This window comes from Syngnathus scovelli, chromosome 11 (assembly GCF_024217435.2).
Source record: "Syngnathus scovelli strain Florida chromosome 11, RoL_Ssco_1.2, whole genome shotgun sequence".
Lineage (NCBI taxonomy): Eukaryota > Metazoa > Chordata > Actinopteri > Syngnathiformes > Syngnathidae > Syngnathus > Syngnathus scovelli.
The window spans coordinates 528,451-546,967 of NC_090857.1; the positions used below are offsets into that span (position 1 = coordinate 528,451).

General features: G+C 45.0%; 1 long non-coding RNA gene across 3 annotated transcripts; it reads left to right on the forward strand.

The window, feature by feature from the left end:
- Window positions 1–17,971, forward strand: LOC125977730 (uncharacterized). 3 transcript variants are annotated; one of them, XR_011087792.1, is made up of 7 exons: window positions 1–508; window positions 679–701; window positions 1,369–1,528; window positions 1,745–1,892; window positions 7,916–8,057; window positions 16,429–17,299; window positions 17,387–17,971. It is a non-coding gene; the product is annotated as an uncharacterized lncRNA (long non-coding RNA). The 3 variants fall into 3 exon arrangements; XR_011087791.1 differs by lacking the exon at window positions 17,387–17,971 and having other exon boundaries at window positions 20–508; window positions 16,429–17,330; XR_007484720.2 differs by lacking the exons at window positions 16,429–17,299; window positions 17,387–17,971 and having other exon boundaries at window positions 14–508; window positions 7,916–8,156.
- The last annotated feature ends 546 nt before the right edge of the window (window positions 17,972–18,517 follow it).

An 18,517-nucleotide genomic window follows, 5' to 3' on the forward strand; every position in this document is an offset into this window, starting at 1 on the left:
TCCCTTCCATTAGGATTCTGTTCAGGGCACTTTCCCATTTGCATGAGTCGGTTAGCCATGCGTGGGGAAAGCAAATTCATGAATGATAAGCAACCCAAAAAGTTTGTGCATGTGTGAGTGGAGTAGGTGGCGCCCTGCTTGTTGAATCACCGTCCACCTTTCTCTAGCAATCTGTAGCAACGTAGATCATCTGACACATGCGCCTGCCTCCATGATGTGTCAGTGTGCTTCCATCATTTCCCGCCTGCTACCTACCTACCTACCTACACTTGCCTCCCCCATCCCTTTTTTTGTCTTCATTCTTTCGCTCCACTTTTTCTTCTCCTCCTCCCCCTCCGCACGCACGCACGCTGTGTCATCAACACAAGTTAGAAAGAAAAATGTTACGGCAGATAATAAGAGGAAAGGAGCAGCGTAAATGACTCCGAAAGAAGACCCAAAGCTGGAGGGAGTTGTACTTCTAAAGCCCACCAGTCGAATCTTTCGTGGAATGTCCCAGAAGATGAAGGTAAGCAAGATGGAGAAGGATTGGAAAGCAGAAGATGCCTGAGGAGGCTACGCATTAAAAACTCAAAAGAACATGCACTGAAATAAAATGGTGTGCATGTGGTTCTCCTGCTTTTGTTTTTGATCTTGAGCTGCTTCTTATTCACTCATGCTGCTCGCTTGTGACTGCAGGCTCACGTCTTTTCTGGACTCAAGTAAGAGCGGCTTTCTTTTCTCTCCATTTTTTTTTCTTCTTCTTCATTCTAATTAATTCCCCCCAGTGCAGACTCTCAAAGAGCTTGTCTTTCCCTCGCTGGCTCCGTCCGTCCGTCTATCTGGGTCCCATACATGTTTTCCACTCTCCCCATCTGTCTTCCTTTGAGAAGCAAATAATTGGATGTGGAGATTGGCTGCTCTATGCTCCAGCAAAGAAGCCGCTTGTCGTCACACATGGAAACACACACACACCTGGAACTCGTGGTGTGTGTGCGCCTGTCCGAGAGAGAGAGACTTTTTTATCCACAAGAAAGAGCTGAAGTGAAAAGTGTCGACCAATCTAATATACTCTCGAATCCATTGTTTGAAATGATTGACACGCACTATTGGACAAAGAACGAAAGAAGTTGAGTTTTCGAGTTTGAGCAAATCTGCTTCTTAATTCTGAGATCCAGATTTCGAATCTCTGCTTCAATTTTCCGGTGTTTAGTTTGCCTGTTTTCCACATGCTAGTGACATGACACAACTTCAGAATGGATTTGCTAATGCACGTCAAGTCAAAGAAACGATTCAAATGATTAGCACTTTGTATTCTTGGCATGGTCTTGCACATCTGTGCAAACTAGTTCACGTTCGGAACTAGAAAATGTTGTATTCCTTCCGCAGATGAGACAGAGAGCAAGCGAGAGAGATGCACAACTACCAGAGAACATGAAATGTGCGATCATTTGGGAGCGTAAGAAAAAAAGCGATGAATGGAGAACTCCGAGGCAAGAAGAGTTGAACAGATGCTCTTTCTGGTAGTGCAGTAGGTGACAAAATAAAAGTATGTAGTATCTATAAAGGGATGGATGCCCGCCCTCTCAGGCTTTTGTGCTCTTACTTTATGTTGTGCCACTCCTGTGCCTCATTATTCTCTCTCATTCTGCTCTTCACCTTCCCGCCCGCCCGCCCGCCCGCCCGCCCAACCCTCTCTTCTCCTCTCCTCTCCTCTCCTCCCCTCCCCTCCCTTTCCTCCTGCTCTCCTTTTCTCCTCCTCCAGCTGCTCACCTCCTTCCAGTCCATTCCAGTCATGGTCCTTCGTCACACACGTGCATCGCTAGCGTTTGTGCATGTGTCTGTGTGAGGGCAGGCGTCATTTCTGCTCAACACGTCCGTCTTGCGGAGGGAGCGCCATGCTCGCTTCTGAGGTGAGTGCTTTCCTTCTGGATTCAACTTTTTTCCCCATTTTGCTTTCATTGAAGTTTGACTTCAAGTGTGCATGTTGGCTCTTTTATAATAGACACAGTGTCAACTTTATTTCGTCTTTAACACTGTGTTGATGACATTGCAAAAGCAAAGGTCAAAGGGCTTAAAAGTGTCTATTTTCTGGATGTTGAATGAGTGACACAATTGCGCTTTGTCCAATGTGTGTATGCATGTGTGCGTGTAGCCAGAGGGTGTGCGCTTGAACTGCTCGCTACGTGCTCTGCTTCAGAATGACCAACTATAGCGCTTATTCTGAGCTAGTTCATACAAAGGCTCTTGTACGTTTCTAGTCTCTATCCTGAAAGATTACTTTCATTTTTATTCTTCTTATTGTTACAGGTACTCACTCCTGTACTGTTTGTGATGTCAAATGTTTTCTTCTGCTTAAACTCTTTTACGTTTTCTCTCTCCCTGGCGCGCTCACATATACACATTCCATAGCGGATTTAAATATTTCCCAGTGGGGTTTAAGAGTGAGCTGAAATAGATCTAATTCTAAATCAGGACCCCTAGCTCAACTCAAATTGGCTCACCACCTTCCCTTTACAGGCAGAAGCCGCCACAATTCCAGTCCGTAAAAAGGATTTGAATCAAAAGCTTCATTTGTGTTCATCCACATAGAAAAATTGGGCCAAAAGGAATCCCAGCGAGATGACGGTGAGACGTTTTCTGTCTACATTTTTTACTCACGACAGCGGCCTGTAACGGATGACAATTTGGATCCTTCAAATGATAAAAATAGTATTATAAAGCATGGTGGTACCCAAGAAATCAAATGTGCTGATAAAACACATGATGGCTCACCAGCTGCCCCAACAGCCGCCCGACTGGATGCAAAAGTGGTTCACAGAGAGAAAGAGAAAGAGAAAGAGAAAGAGAGAGGACAGAGGACAGAGGAATGGGCCATGTGCTCTCATACTGTGTGTGAGGGTCAATTAGGGAGGCTGTGAAAGACGAGTATAGAAAAGGGAGAAAAAAAAAAAAGGAGTTGTTTCTACATTGACTTTTACGGTGGCGACTGTTGTCGTAGCGCGCTCGCTCGGAGGTAGGAGCAGATATCCAAGCATCCTATTCAAAAGCCAAATTCAAAATGCCGTTCATCACATTTGATGACATCACATGGCAACTAGCTCACCGGTTTTGTTCAACCACATCTTGACTTTATGAACCACCCCAGCCATCCCAAAATCAAACATTGGAGCCAGGCCTGGAGGCGGGGCCAAAGAGGTTGAGAAACTAAAGCACCTCTTGGGACATGGAATGTCACTTCTCTGGCAGGGAAGGACCCCGAGCGAGCTGGTTTGCGACTAGATATAGTCGGGCTTCTGGCCTCCAGACATGGCTTTGGCTCCTCGCGGAGACCGTTCCCCTCCAGAGTGGTTGGAAGCTCTTCTATGGAAGCGCTGAGCAGGTGCAGGCATATTTATTTGGCCACCCGGTTTGGAAGGGCGTGGAAGCATCAGAACCCCAGTGCTGCTCTATGACTCTTTACAGACGGAGTTGTTGATTGGCTGATATGGACCTAGTGACCTTTGTTTACTGGATCAAGTCAACATTGAAGCCCTGGGCTTTGCTTTGGTATCTTGCATGGCTAATCCGTGAATGCTGACTGAAACGATCCAAAAAGTGCATCTGATGGAAAGCAAATAATATCGTTTTATGGATTTAAGGCTCGGTGTGTATTCAACAGGAATATTTTGACTGGACCCATGTCAATGTCATCGGATTATTTTATTTATGAGGCAGAAATGGTAAATTGCGTATTTTTGGTGTTTGCACCTGTCAGACTTAAGTGCTCACTCGGACTGCAGATACGATTTTATCTTCAAATGTTGGCCATATATACGTACATATATGGTGTGTGTGTACTTACTTACTTACTTACTTTCTTAGTTTGCACTCATGTGATGGTGTTGTTTCCCTTGTGTTGTGTGTTTTTCTTTCCCAGGTCATCTTTTTCTTTCTGCTCCTTTCTCATTGCCTCCCCCCTGTTCCTCTGTTTGTTTGTTCTCCCCATGCTTCACGCTTTCACTATCCTCTCCTCGCCTCCCGCCTCTCAATTACAGCAATCCCCATGTGCAAGCTTTACAGACAAGTGTGTGTGTGTGCGTGTGCGTGTGTGTGTGTGCGTGTGTGTGTGTGTGTGTGTGTGTGTGCGTGTGTCCGCGCGCGCGCACGCTGCATAACGATCGATGACATCATCGGCCAATCAAGTCAGTGAGTGGGACGCTATGGAATATCGAACACAATGGGGTGAACTTGGCTATTAGAGATCAAGAGGAGATGCGCGTGCGTTTGTATTTTTGTAATTAATATGCAGTCACACTGAGAATGCCGAGGAGTATTCCCTGATTAGACGCGAGTCCTTAAAGTCTCCACATCATCATCATCATCATCATCACTGCACGACAGAGCCGATCCCTTCCTTCCCCCGACAATGTTTTTGTATTTTTCAGCTTGCACCCCTCTGGGAAGCAGGAATTTTCTGAAGATGCTGTGTTGTTGTTGTTGTTGTTGTTATTTGGATGGCTTAATTAGTATTTTGAGCATCTCTTCATCTCCATATGACCTGTCACTGAGACGGATAGAGAATGACACATTTGATATACTTTGGAGGTCGTCGGACAGCTTCTTTGTCTCGCAGCATGGGGGACAAATCACAGTGTGTTTCCATTCTGATTTACAGCAAAGGCTGCCAATACCAAAGCACACTGTTTCCTCCCATTGTTGAGCGTTTTAAATTGTTGTTTATCATTTGCTCTTTCATAAAAAAAAACAAAAGAAACCCACACATATTCTCTATAGACAAGAAAATGTTTGACTGATCCATTTTAATCCAAAGATATCAGGTCACGTATTCAGTTGGTGTCTCTCAGCTTTGCATGTGTATGGCTCTCATGGTTGCCAGTTGGTTGCCTTCTGGAATGATGATCAGTCATCAAATTCAGAGCTCCGCTGCTGTAATCCCTCTGCTCCCAGTCTGGCCCTTGTATAACCTCAGTCCCTCAGGTCACTTTCTGCTGGTTATTAACACACCAAAGTCTATTCCAGCTTTGCATCTCTGCCTTTCTGTGGGGATGCTCCTCACCCAAAGATGGTTTAGTTTCAATGAAAGAACTCGAGTTTTGACAGATAGCATCAGCATGCAGCACCGTCCAGTGTCACATTTTTTTTTTAATGGCACATGACTTAATGGCACAATATTTCATGTCCCTTTGTGGATTTAATATACATGCTAATAATCCTTGGCTTGTCGGATAGTATTGCATATGTTTTGTGCCAGCACAGGTGTACCTTTTCTATGCTTGTGTGTAAGAGAGATGGTGGGGGTTATCTTTGGGTGAGTGGCGAGCACAAAGCCTGAGCCTGTGGAGAAGACAGAATGCTCCTGTTTGTTAAGTCAATAGGTTCTTTGTTCCCCCTGCATGGAGGGCATTTTGCCACACAGACTGAGAGTCCATCAGACGCCAAGGTATACCTGAACCCCGAGATCATCTTTGTCTCCTGTCCCGGCACACATCAATTAGCAAGCCGTCACTATCGGCCAAGCTCATCTTTACACTGCACGTAGTTCATTCTTTACGTTTGGCTATAGCTCTGGCTTTTCTTGAGCCTTATCTAGTTTGTGAGGATCTCTGAGTGGGAGGGAGGAGGCTGGAGTTTGTTTCATTTGAAACCACCACAAAGGACGTTTTGTTTTTAACAAGGGAGTAGAAGAGGATTGGGGAACCATCAGGGGGAGGCAGGGAGGGAGGGAGGGAGGGAGCGAGGGAGGGCTGAAGGGGGCCCAGATAAGAATGTTTCAGCTTTTGTACAGGTACCTGAAACCAGCTCTGAGGATTAGAATAGCGTTATGGAACTGTGGATGTCGAAAAAAGACAAGAAGAGGAGATGATGATACCTTTCCTTGATTAGTAACTGGCCTCATATTGAGACTGAGATAAGATTTGTGCTGAAAAAGCAAACCTCGCCTTGTGAGTAGACAAAAAATCTGCAGGTATCTCGCCATGCTTTCGGAATTATTATTATTATTATTCATATGGAAACTCTTCCGAGCGTGCATATGGACCTTTGAACGAGTATATCCGTGTTGTTCTGCAACACAATTGTTTGACACAATTGTACTCACAAATAACTATACTTTTGCTCATCTAAAAAAACGGTTCTTTATTTCATATCGACTGAAATGTTCTCATTTGTAGCTCAGCATGCAATGTTTTGCAGGTAGCATGCCTTCCACTCATTTGTTGCTGCTTTGCCCGCCTCTCGTTGCCTCTGTGTGTTAATGTTGACTCATCAATTTTCACCCAATTAATAATACAGAAGGTCTGCAGGCTGTTGTTTTCATTTGCTGTATCTCTGCATGCCCGAAGCAAGTAAAAACACAACACAGCGCAGCGCAGCGCAGCACAGCACAAGTGAAGTGAGCCTCTCCATCCGGTGTTTAGGGACTTGTACTTTGGAAGATACACGGGAGAAAAGAGGGACAGCAGAGTTCGATGGTTTGGAAATCCTCTGCGGGGCCTTGTAAACTGTCAGACAAGCTGGCTCTGTTAAAAGCCCAACGCTCGCCACTACTGAACCCGCATGCAAAAGTTGACTTCTGCTACCACCGCACCGCAGCGCACCGCAGCGCAGCGCAGCGCACTGCACTGCCCGTCTCGCTGCTGTGTTTTATGGCTTTCTATTCCTATGTGATTTACTCTGGCATGTCACATAGGGTCTAAAGCCATTGGCTACAGAGTGGGAACTCTTCACACAAATGACTACACCGGGTAAAACGAGAGCAGGAGGAGCTCTATATGTGTGCGTGTGTATGATACTATATACATACGTACTTATAGCTCTTGTTTCCTACCTCTGCTCACTCGAGCACACACTTGCATACATCAACTAAAATCACAAGTTTCAAAATAAAAGCACAGCATGTTTCAACATTTTACTTTGAGTCGATGGTCTCTGTGAGGGCCAATCGGAGCCGGATGTGGCCAAGTGTGTCGTCGAACATGCACGGCCTGGGACTTCTTTTTTGTCACTGCTCATGGGCTGGCCTGGCCAAAGGCCGTGTCAGCTAATTGCCTCCATCCAAACAGAATGATCCTTTTTTTTCTGTCCCTAAAGTCACATGCATGCACACACGTGGTGTTTTGTCGCTCTCCTCCACACACACTGGGTACATTCCCTTCCCCGGCTCGGGTTGCCGGTCCTGCTGACTCAGGTTTGTATTTAATGAAGCTCTCAATTTCACCTTGTGTCTTCTAATCTCGCGGCTCGTTTGGGATTTGCCGGTTGCACACTCATAAAAAGTGTTAACGTTGGGAGTTTAGTGAGCCTTAACACTCCCCGGGGCTGTTTGTGTGCATGTGCGAGAGAGAGAGAGAGAGAGAGAGGGGGAAACAAAGCATGCAATAAATGGACAACTGGATGCGAAAAAGGTTAAGTAACAGAGAAAAGAAAGAATTTGAATCGACCGCTATAGCACAATTCTTCCGTTGACCACCTCTGTACGTATGTCAAAGTAGGGAAAGTGTTGAAGTAAATAAAGCTTTTATCAGACAAAGAAAATCAAAACAAGAAATGATTTGACAATTACTTAATTGAGGCTTTTACGTGCCGAACTGCGCTTTATTTTTCATTTTTTTCTCCAACGATTGAAACGAAATGGCACTTTTATAACGAGTGAGGACATCCACCTCTTGCTTGCGTGAGGTCCAAAATCATTGACAACCTATTTTCTCTCCTTTAATTTGAGATCAGCCGTTGTTTCCGGGAAAAAAAATAGAATCTACCGCATTTTCCCGACGCTACTTTTTGCACAAGCTTTGAACCCTGCGGCTTATCGTCCGCTGCGGCTCGTCTGTGGATTTTTTTTTTTTTCATGATTTTTATGATTTTCACTTTATGTCAAAGCTGGAATGTTTTAATATGATATTTTCTTCTTCCTTCCCATCCCTCTTGTGAACAGGTCTACGTGAGAGCGGCGGCGGCGGCGGCAAATTAGTTTGGAGATGCCCTTCACCTGTCTCTGCTTTTGTGGCCTAAACAGCCTCTGCAACAGACTCAAGTTGAAGAAAAAGCAACAGTTACAAGAAGAGGAAAGTCACAAGGTAGAGGAATGGAAGGATCGGGAGACAAATGTGTAACAAGCATTACAATGTTAAAAAGAATGTTAAACAAGCAGATTGCAATATAAGACTTTTTTGATAGACTTCCTGGCTCATTTCAGACTCGCTAGGTTTAAGCAGCAAGCCCAAAGGTGTGACTAATTGCCATTCTTTGCTTTCTGTTACTATTGCTTTTCCAATTTACTACCATTCCTTTCTCGTACTATTTGCTGACATGAAGTCAGTGGGCTCCAGAATTCCATTATTGCTCTGGTCACACCTCTCGGCGATACCCTGTTGCTCTTTTCTCATCCTTAATCTCCACTCCACGCTGAACGGGAGCCAAAGCCGCCGTGCAAAGCGCCGCCGCCGCCGCCGCACCTCCGGCCTCTCCCGTCGACGTCAGTTCAACTTAGTGAGAATTCCAAGTCGGCGAGAAACTCGACAGCCATTTTCCAAAGTCACCCGCGGTGCGCCAGAGCTCATCTCGATTTTCACACTGAGCTGGGCACGATCGAAAAGTGAGCAGCTGTCCAATCAGCGGCGTCGCTCGAGCGTAAAGATAGGAGTCAGGGGTCACAATGAGCAACAGGCTTTAACAATTCCCTCCTCAGACAGCTCCACATCTCGCTCTCATTAATAGAGAGACGAGTAATTACAAAAAGTGCCGGCCAGTCCTCCAGTGGGAGGAGTGTCAGCCCGCCCGCCCGTAAATACCAGCACAGCTATCACCTGTTGGAATGCCTCACTTGAATCTTTATGTGTGCATGGCGGCGGCGGCGGCTGCCACAATACATGCTCCAGCCTGAAACAAGTGGATAAGATATGCCTTTAGCCACTATAACAATGCCTTTTCAAAATATGCATGGAGACCCAAAGACAAAGATGCACGCACACACACACACAGACCCGCCGCATATTCCTCTGTCTCATTAGTGTTTGTGATTATGCATCACACGTCCAGTCAGGCATTGGAGATGTAATTAACCTTTTCCAGCAGGAAACAGATGCCTGGATGTCGCACACACATAGACGTACACAATGACACACACACACACACGGCCGCTGTCAGGGAAACAAAGCCAACGTCACGGTGTCACGGAAACAAAGTCCCAAAAAGCAGAGCCTGGCACTCTGAGATAATCCCCCCCCCCCCCCCCGCATATTACATTTCGGCTCAGCGCTGCTGTCTCCACTCGGCCTCTTCTATTTCTTGTAGCCTATTAAAATGCGATGCTCATAATTGCAGATTGTTTACTATTACTCTCACTGCACGCTTTGAAATTCAACAAAGCTGAAGCTATTTCACAGTGCGGAACACCTATTAGGATTCACGAGGCGCCAACACCGAGAAAGAACGCCAATGCCAATAAGGAGGGGATGAGTTGAAAGACAGAAAAGATGCGAGGGAGGAATGAAGACGGAAGAAGGAGTCCAATTGTAGACCAAGCAGTCATGTTAATTGGCTACAGTGGATAACTTTCCAAAGTGGGGGGGGGGGTCGAGACTGGAAGGAACAGCCTGAGCTGTCAGAATTACATTGGTTTAACGCTCACTCCATTTCACCTCATTAATGAGAGAAATGTTGGCTTCAGTCATGGTGACTGACTTGAAATTGATAACCGTGCACTCACACACACGTATGTATGGGGGAGATTTTCCCCCTCCTCCTTCATGGATCACAGCGATGCTCAGGGATTGTAATTCAAGGACAAAAAGATAAAAATAGAAGGGTGGCGCACGACTTGTGCAGTCGTGGGACGGGACGGCACGGCACGGGACAGGAGGAGGTGCGGATATGTGTGAGAGGGAGGTTACAGCGAAAATGAGTCCTGTCGCATTAGATTTGGGTCAAGAATGTGGGAGATGAACCAGAGGAGGAGGCAACTATTACGGAAGCTGCTGGGGAGGGAGGGAGGGAGGGAGGGAGGGAGGGAGGGAGGGAGGGAGGGAGGGAGGGAGGGAGGGAGGGAGGGAGGGAGGGAGAGTCACCCTCCGTCTCTCCCATGGGACTTGATCACTTTTTTTTTCTTCACACACATGCACCACAGGAGGAGGAGGAGGTATTAGGGGGAAGAAAAAAAAGGCTGTAAACACAAAAGAACCAGCAGCAGGGAAGGAAAAGCAGAAGAGAGAATATAAAATGGGCGAGAAAGGCAGGCCAAAGCTCAGTTGAGCTATTATATTTATGCATGCAATTCCATCCCTGGATTTTTGCTGTATAATGAGAGAGAGAGAATTTGAATTCCAGTTCGACAAGAGCACAAATGATTATGTGTGTGTTTAACTTTAAAGTTGTGTGTGCATGCTGTGAAAATTGGAGCGCTTTTCCTCAAGGAAGCTTCAGCCCATGCTTATTAATGCTAGTGCTGGGCCATATAGCACATAGACATATTTCATATCATGCTATAGTAGATTTTCCAACAGTCCTAAAAATAATAATAACTCACTGAGTTTAGCCTTCCTTCCTCCCTTCCTTCCTTCCTTCCTTCCTTCCTTCCTTCCTTCCTTCCTTCCTTCCTTCCTTCCTTCCTTCCTTCCTTCCTTCCTTCCTTCCTTCCTTCCTTCCTTCCTTCCTTCCTTCCTTCCTTCCTTCCTTCCTTCCTTCCTTCCTTCCTGTGTGCTTGCTGCACTGCACAAACTCTTCCCATCAGTCCTTTTTAGCTAATGAAGACGATGGTCTCTCTGGCCAATGAATAGGCGTTAGAGTACTGATAGACTCCGAAGAGAGTCACAACATGGCTTAGTTTCCACAAGCGGCAGCAGTGAAGAAAGCAAGAGGGCAGGTTAAGATGAATTGAAGAATAACCAGAGCTGCTGTATATTTCATACGGATTCATTTTGTCTGGAAGGGCAACATTTACTTTTTCAGGAGAATTGATTGGTAATCAAGCCTGCACCAAATTGCTAGCACTATCACCATACTTTCATGAATCGATCCAAAAAGTACACGTTAAAAATAATTATCGGGAGTGGAGGTCCACGCTCTGCTCAAAGTTGATTTGAATATACGAATGCGACTGACTGTCCCACCCACACAAGCGTCTTCATTACGGTCTAAAGCCATGAATGATTTTCACAGCTTGCAAGATTTGCATCAAAATTACAGACAGGTATAGGGACGCTTGCAATGTTTTTAAAAATGAAGACAGCTTGCAATGTTGGTATTTTAACAAGAAACATTGACTCAACGCATTTAATATGCAATGGCCTGATCCCTCAGGCCCGGCCGGCCGGCCGGCTGGGGCTTTGAGTTTGACATCGGCTGAAAACACAGATCTTTGTTAATGTCAGATCACCACCACCACCAATGGATCTTAAGTCTCTGACCCTTTTACCTCCTTCCAATCCCAAGACAATGCATGGGCCCATGGGCCTCCCGCCTCCACCACACAAACAGCCGCTAAATGTGGTCGATACCAGAGCAGCTATTGAGCAGTGGCTGTGGTCTGAATGAGACTTTGATTTCTCCGCTGGTGTTTTATTCCCCCCCCCCAACCCCCCCCCCCCCCCCTCAGTAAACCCGAGTGTCTACTCACTCCCCAGAGAGCACTTCACCAATCATTCATTGATGTAGCGCAAGCTTTAAACACCATTTGATTTTGTTTTGTCTAAGAACAATACAAGGCCAACAGCGTTCAATAAGAAGCCTTCATCCAGGCCACTAATGAGTTAGTTGATCTTCTCATTGAAAAGCAAAGCTATCTTTTGAGCACAAAAGCCCAACATGATTTGAGTTCAAGTTGAAATTTCTGTCAATTTGTATATTTATTTTTGGGATAAGTAAAGCTATACTGACACGCATTCAGTCAATGCTGCTTGTGGACATGAACTGTCTAGAATCGATAGAATGGAACCTGAACACGGGAGCCACTTTTCAATATAACATTCCATGAATACACAGAATTGTGTGTATTACTCATCTCATTTCCTATTTCAGAATTTGACTATCTTGTAGCTCGATAGAAGTGAATTGAGATTCATCAAAGGGGTGTTTGACAGACCGAAAAAACAACGCGGCCTAACGAGATACATAAACATGAGGTCAGAGAGTGTCACAGTGAGACATTGAAAGGGGAAGAAAATACAAATACTATCGACAAGCTTTTACTCTGTTCAGAAAATCCGCCAATCAGGTAACTTCATTGACAAGTTCCAATCAGCGTGTCAGGGTGTGTGTGTGTGTGTGCGTGTATGTGTGCGTGTGTGTGTGTGTGTGTGTGTGTGCAACCAAAGAGGAATGTGTTTAAAATGCATTGCACACCAAGAGTCAAAAGAAAGGCCTTTTGCTGCAAAGCCTCATTAAAGAGACACTTGCCTTAAAGCAAGGATGTGCTACCAGACCACACACACACACACACACACACACACACACAGACGCACGCAAAAAGTAGATATTCATGGGAGCAAGCTAAAACCGATGCTCATGTAGAGGCACCATTCGATAAATCTAGCTCAGAGTGACTAAAGTGCCTCCACAGAAATTCCCTTGTTTTGTTTTGTTTTGTTTTGGGTTTTTTTGCATTGTTTCCCCAGAAACCCACCCACCCACCAAAACCCACCAACCAAGCAAGCAACCACACTCAGTGACTTTTTTTTGTCGTTTCTGCTGTCGTTGCTGTATCTCGTGTGCCTCTTAAAATGCATTGATGAATAAATAATGTCAGCAGCAATGATTGAGAAAGCCATATAGCCAGAAAGCCATGATGAAATGAGAATGTAATATCTGTCCCACTTTAGAATGAAATTGTGCCCACTCCGTTTTCCCTTTTGAAATGAAATCACCAGCTCTACTGCTGCTGCACCTTATATTGCCTGATGACGTTCCTTGTACATTTTTCCATTGCCGTGCATAGTTGAATAAAGTCTCTTTCTATGCATTTGTGCGGCCGTGTGGTTGTTTGAAGACGGCGGGCGATGTAGAGATGAATGCCATTTTCCTCAAGTGACTTTCCTCCTAATTGGCAGGGAATGCATCTCACAGGCTGCCGCTGCTGCTGCTGATGATGATGTTTGGAGTCTAAAAAAGAAGCATCACCAAGAGGCGTGATGCAGATCACGACTCCCTTCCCTTCCCTTCCCTTCCCTTCCCTTCCCTTCCCTTCCCTTCCCTTCCCTTCCCTTCCCTTCCCTTCCCTTCCCTTCCCTTCCCTTCCCTTCCCTTCCCTTCCCTTCCCTTCCCTTCCCTTCCCTTCCCTTCCCTTCCCTTCCCTTCCCTTCCCTTCCCTTCCCTTCCCTTCCCTTCCCTTCCCTTCCCTTCCCTTCCTCCCACTCCTCACCCAGCCAGCCAGCCAGCCAGCCAGCCAGCACGGGCTGATTAAACTGATAAACTGCACCAAAATGAGGGGGAGAAGGAGATGTAAATAATGTAATAGGAGAGTGTTAAGTTGAAAGTCTGTGGGAGAGAGAGGTGAGCTGGAGATAGAGAGGGGTGGGAGAGCAGCCACAGCACAGCGCAGCGCAGCACAGCACAGAAATAGAACATCAGCCTCTCTATGGCATCTTTAACCCGGCACTCATTCCACTAATTGTTTATTATTGTGACCTCTCCACGCACTGAACCTTGGTGGCGGCCATCTCACAAAATGTACGTATACACACCCAAATCCACAGTAAATGCTTTCTTGGCATCATGTGGCTTTGATATGTTCTCATTAGCATATGAGCACAGAGCTGGCCATCCGATGGGATGCGGTAACCCAGGCAACCATGGCTGGATGCTCAATTATGGCAAGTGGGGGCACAAAGCCGGTGTCCTTTACTTCATTTTAAGATGTCACAAGAGTGACCATGTGCATCCAATCAAGATTCGTTGTGCAATTCAGAATGTGTTGCCTATTTAGGTAGGGAGATACGTTCATTGCAGCTAACGTGAGGAGAATGCAACGTACATACGTATATTATTGTAAAGAAAGTCATTCTGAGCCCGGGCGTGCATATTGCAGTCCATCGGTTGTGTACGTGAGACTGGCGAGCATCAACCGTGTGGCAAGTGTGCCCCAACGGGTGAGGTCAGCATGCGGGGACTTGTCTCCATGCCAACCGTATCGAGACATCCTCTTACTGGATGACTGACTTTATTGCTGCGAGTGCAACTTTTGCTGACACTTTGCCAGCTGTAGAAGCAAAATGGTGAAGAGGCTCCCCAAACAGCAGCAAAGGCATCAATGTGCTCAAATCATCCGAATCACACTGCAAGCAGGATTGTGCGCTGTCCACTCGCCATCTCATCAATCGCCTCATGATGGACTGGGGAGCCCAAATGCACGAGTCCCTATGTGTCTTCATTCCTCCAGAAAGACGCAAAGTCAAGCAAGACTGTTCTACATTTAAATGTATGAATTCCAATAGCATTTTACAGTATGGCAGTGAGTGGGTGTTTGTGTTCAGTGGGCACTGACTGTTGCGTCAAGACCAAAATTGCTTCTATTATTAGAGTGAATAATCCTCTGTTCAAAGAGAACAAACACCTTTCTGATCTGGCCATGCCAAAAGTGAGAAAATCTCACGGTTATGGGAAGGCGCAAAGTCGGAACATATGGATCCTTTTTTCTTGTACATTCATTTGCCCACAAAGATAGACAGGAGCAGAAAAGAAAAAAGGATAGCCATGCAAAGTGTGACGCTTTAGAAAGGCTTCGCATGCACAAAGCCGGCCGGGCATTTTTCCAAAAAGACTCTTGGGGGGTCGGTCGGCTTTGTGGCTGTAGAATTCAATTCCCCTATTCAGAGATAGTCTTCCTTGTTACGCAATACACAACTTCTGGGAGTAAAAAAAAAAACCCAAATCGTTCAACTTGCTTTGAATGGCCTTGTGAACAGGTACAAAGATGGCATACTCTCACCTTTTTTACGATCAATTGCAAGTGTATGTGACCTAATGATTCCACAAAAAGATCAGATTAAAACATCAACCAATCACAAAGTCGTTTATCCTGGCAAACATACGAGCATCTAGCAATAGTCGTCACCCAAAGTTTAGTCACACAAGCATGAGCTCATCTAGGACCTGGATGCAAACTAAAAAATTCCAATGAATTAAAACAATCCATCTCCGTAAGATGAACTCAAATAATGACATGCTAATGAAATAATGGAAAGGCTCAATATCTCAATATAATATAGAAACAGGTCATGCTGCAAAAACGGTCTGTGTGAAAGACGGATGGACGGACGGATGGATGAAAAAGTACGGACGAACTTACGTATGTTTGCTGTGAAAAAGCTGCAGCTTTGTGTTTGCGTGGCCACATATTGGGAGGACTGGACCTGACAGCCTGTCTTACAACCTTTTCAATAAGATGCAAAGGTTCCCTCCTAGCAGAAGAAAAGAAGAGCCAGTCTTCAGGCACACAGTTGCAATTTGTTTCAAGGTTTAAAAAAGACTTTACTCTTACTGTCAAAGAAAACATGAGAAAAAAGACAGTTGCTTGTCTTGTTTAGGATCTCCACAAGCAGTTTGTTTGGAATCCACAGTAAAATGATTCACCTTCACTGTGATTTGTGTCATTGAGTTATGTTCCTTTGAATTTGTTTGGAATCATGTTGCTGTTCATTTTCCCTTCACAGCTGGGACCAATGTGAACTGCTGCTGGATGCTCTGCCATTGCTCCCAAAACACAATTACATGAAGCTTTGGTCACCCGAGGGCTTTAGCATATTATCATAACATAAAGCTGATTTAAGGATTAAGGATCTGTGGTATTTACACATTCCGCTAATCCCTGAATATGATTTTTTTTCCCTTGTAGTCTAATATTTATGATAACATATGAATATGAACTACTTTGTGAAATAAGTCATTTTATCTGTAAAGCTCGGTTGGGAGAGCTTTGTTGGGTCTCAGGACAAACTTCAACTCCATGCATTCTTAGCTACTGGTGTTGCAGCGACACTTATAGCGGAATAGCAGTACTGCATCAGCTACAGCGCCAATTAGTCATCAATTTAGGTCATTATGGCAAGCAGCAAATGTCAGGAAATAGTGATTGATGTTTCATTGTCACAGAGATAAGTACTTTGGGTTAATGTGATTCAAATTCCACATTTATTTTGTGGCTAACCCAAGAGATCAATGCGAAGATGAACGATAAAGCCAGGTATGTGTGCATGAATGCATTTGGAATATTTCTGAATGACTTGATGTTATTGATTTGAAAAATAAATCTGTATTGCTTACAGAAGATTTTGCAAAAATATTGGGTTCCTATTTCAGCATGGAGGTTTGAAAAAAAACTGGGAAGTCATCTGTTACGTTTGTACTCCATTGGTGCTAGATTGTGCCATAAAAGAAAATTGTGCTGCTTCTGTTTTGCAGTTATTATAGATGAGTTTTTGTTCATTCTCTGGTGGTTTCCATCTTTTTGTCTTCCAGCTTTCCCTCTGTGATAATTGTGTGTACCCCATTCTTCCGTTTGCACACTCCACTTGCCCTGCCCTGCCCACACAAGTGACAGAAATGAGACGTGGGCCTCAAGACACGTATCATAGGAAAGTCCCATTTTCTATTATGGCCTGTTTGCGTGCAGCAATCTTGCAGCAGCACTTCACCTCCCATGGATGGATGCCTGGTTTATTTGAAACAAGGTGGCCTCCCCAGACACAATTAGGTGTCGATGTGCCTTTTGTTTTAATGCGTATGTGTTTTCCAAACAATGTGGGAGGCTGACTCCCCAGCTTCTTATCTATCGGCTCAGAAAGGTTGCTATGGGAACTAGAGTGCCGACAAAAGTAATAAAAGACGCTGTGAATTGTTGCAACGCTACCTTCAAATCTCATCGGCTGCTAAGATGTTCAAACGTATCGTGGGCTCATTCCCAGTGGCAACTTAGCAAGAAATGCTGCGTTTCTCTCTCAGTTCATCCTGCATCCGTTTTTACACGTGCAACCTTTGTTCTCTGTCATCCCGAACAAGCCTATTTCACATAGGAATCCGTATTTACTCTCAGATTGCAATCAGAGGCTGGCATATGAAAACACGGAAGCATGGTCTGAGCAAATTAGTGCCATTAACTGGCCAAGTATGGGAAGGGGGGCGGGGCAATGGCAGCAGCTGCACTCCTTAATCAAGAGGAGGACACATAGCTCACTGGAAAGACGTGTGCATGGTGCGTACGTGTTTAGGCAGAGGAAATGAGGTCAGGGAAAGTGTGGCCCTTCTTCAAGAGATTCTTGTTAGTGCCAAGCAACTCATCAGAGTTGTCTGCTCAGAATAACCTCCGTAACCTGCTGTGATATCTTGATATGTGCGTAAATAAAGTGGAGCTTCACGCTGAACTGATTGCCATGCACTCTCTTCACCTTTTCACTTGTTTACTTGTTTTGGCAATTAGCCCACCTTCAACAAACTGGAAGTCTTCACATAAGAAGGTCAGTGAACGGAGAGGTGAGTGAACAAGGTGGGGAATGAGACAGCGTCAAATCCTGTGATGGGGTCCTCTCGCCGTTCAATGGGAGGAAGGAAGGTTGGCAGGGAAATATTCACCAGTGAAAGATCTTCTTTTTTATTTTTAAGGAATCAAAGTTTTTGCAGAGTCCATGATATGACTCGAATAAGATAAATGCTATTTGTAATAAGTGATCAATGTTTGATGGCTTTGACTTTTCCCAAAAATGACAGTTGTTTTGCGAACTTGAAAAACAAGACGAATTTAGGTGGTTTTATTGTCAAAGGCAAAAGTTGACTTTGTGTTTTGTCTTGGTTCGACGCAATGTATTATTCACTACTTTTTGCTGGCTCCAGCAGCTGTGTAGTCATTCGAGTTCTCTGAAAAGCGCTGTAGCCTTTATTTTCTATGGAAGACAAAAAAAAAAAAATACTTTCTTGAAGGTCATCCCACCAATGCAGTCATTCATTTGTTGCCTTCCTGGGACATAACCATTATGCTGCGTATATTCTGATCTTGATCGTGCTTGTACCTACAGACTTCAACGACGACCAAGTGTCTTTCACAAATGACTCTTGTAGCCAGTGTCAAGACATCACCGATGACTGACTGCACAGGAGCAATGACTCCAGTTGAGCATTTCTTGAAAGAGTCAAGTGTGGCAAGTCAAGGCACATAAACAAATATGACATTTGATTGGCACACATTGTTATTATTGGATGACCTTTAAGAACATTTGGCAACATTTCAGATGTCTTGAGGCCATTGGATAATGGATGGCTAATTTGGGTGACAAATACTACATATGTGCTGTTGAATGTTGACAAAAGAGCTGCCTTTGCTCCAGACTAGTGTTTTTCGCCAACGAGTCCAATTTCTTGTTGGGCCAGCTGACCCTGCTCGCGTGGCGATTCCATCCCACGCATCTCAGGCAAAGAGAGCCTGTCATTGAGGTTGCGGGAGATTTGAGGCTCGAAATAACATCTTTCCACTTGGTCTTGGGTGAGGGGGGTGGGCGGACAAAAAATAAACTCACCGCAACGGGCATCAAGAGACACTCTGTGCGTTTCTGTGTGT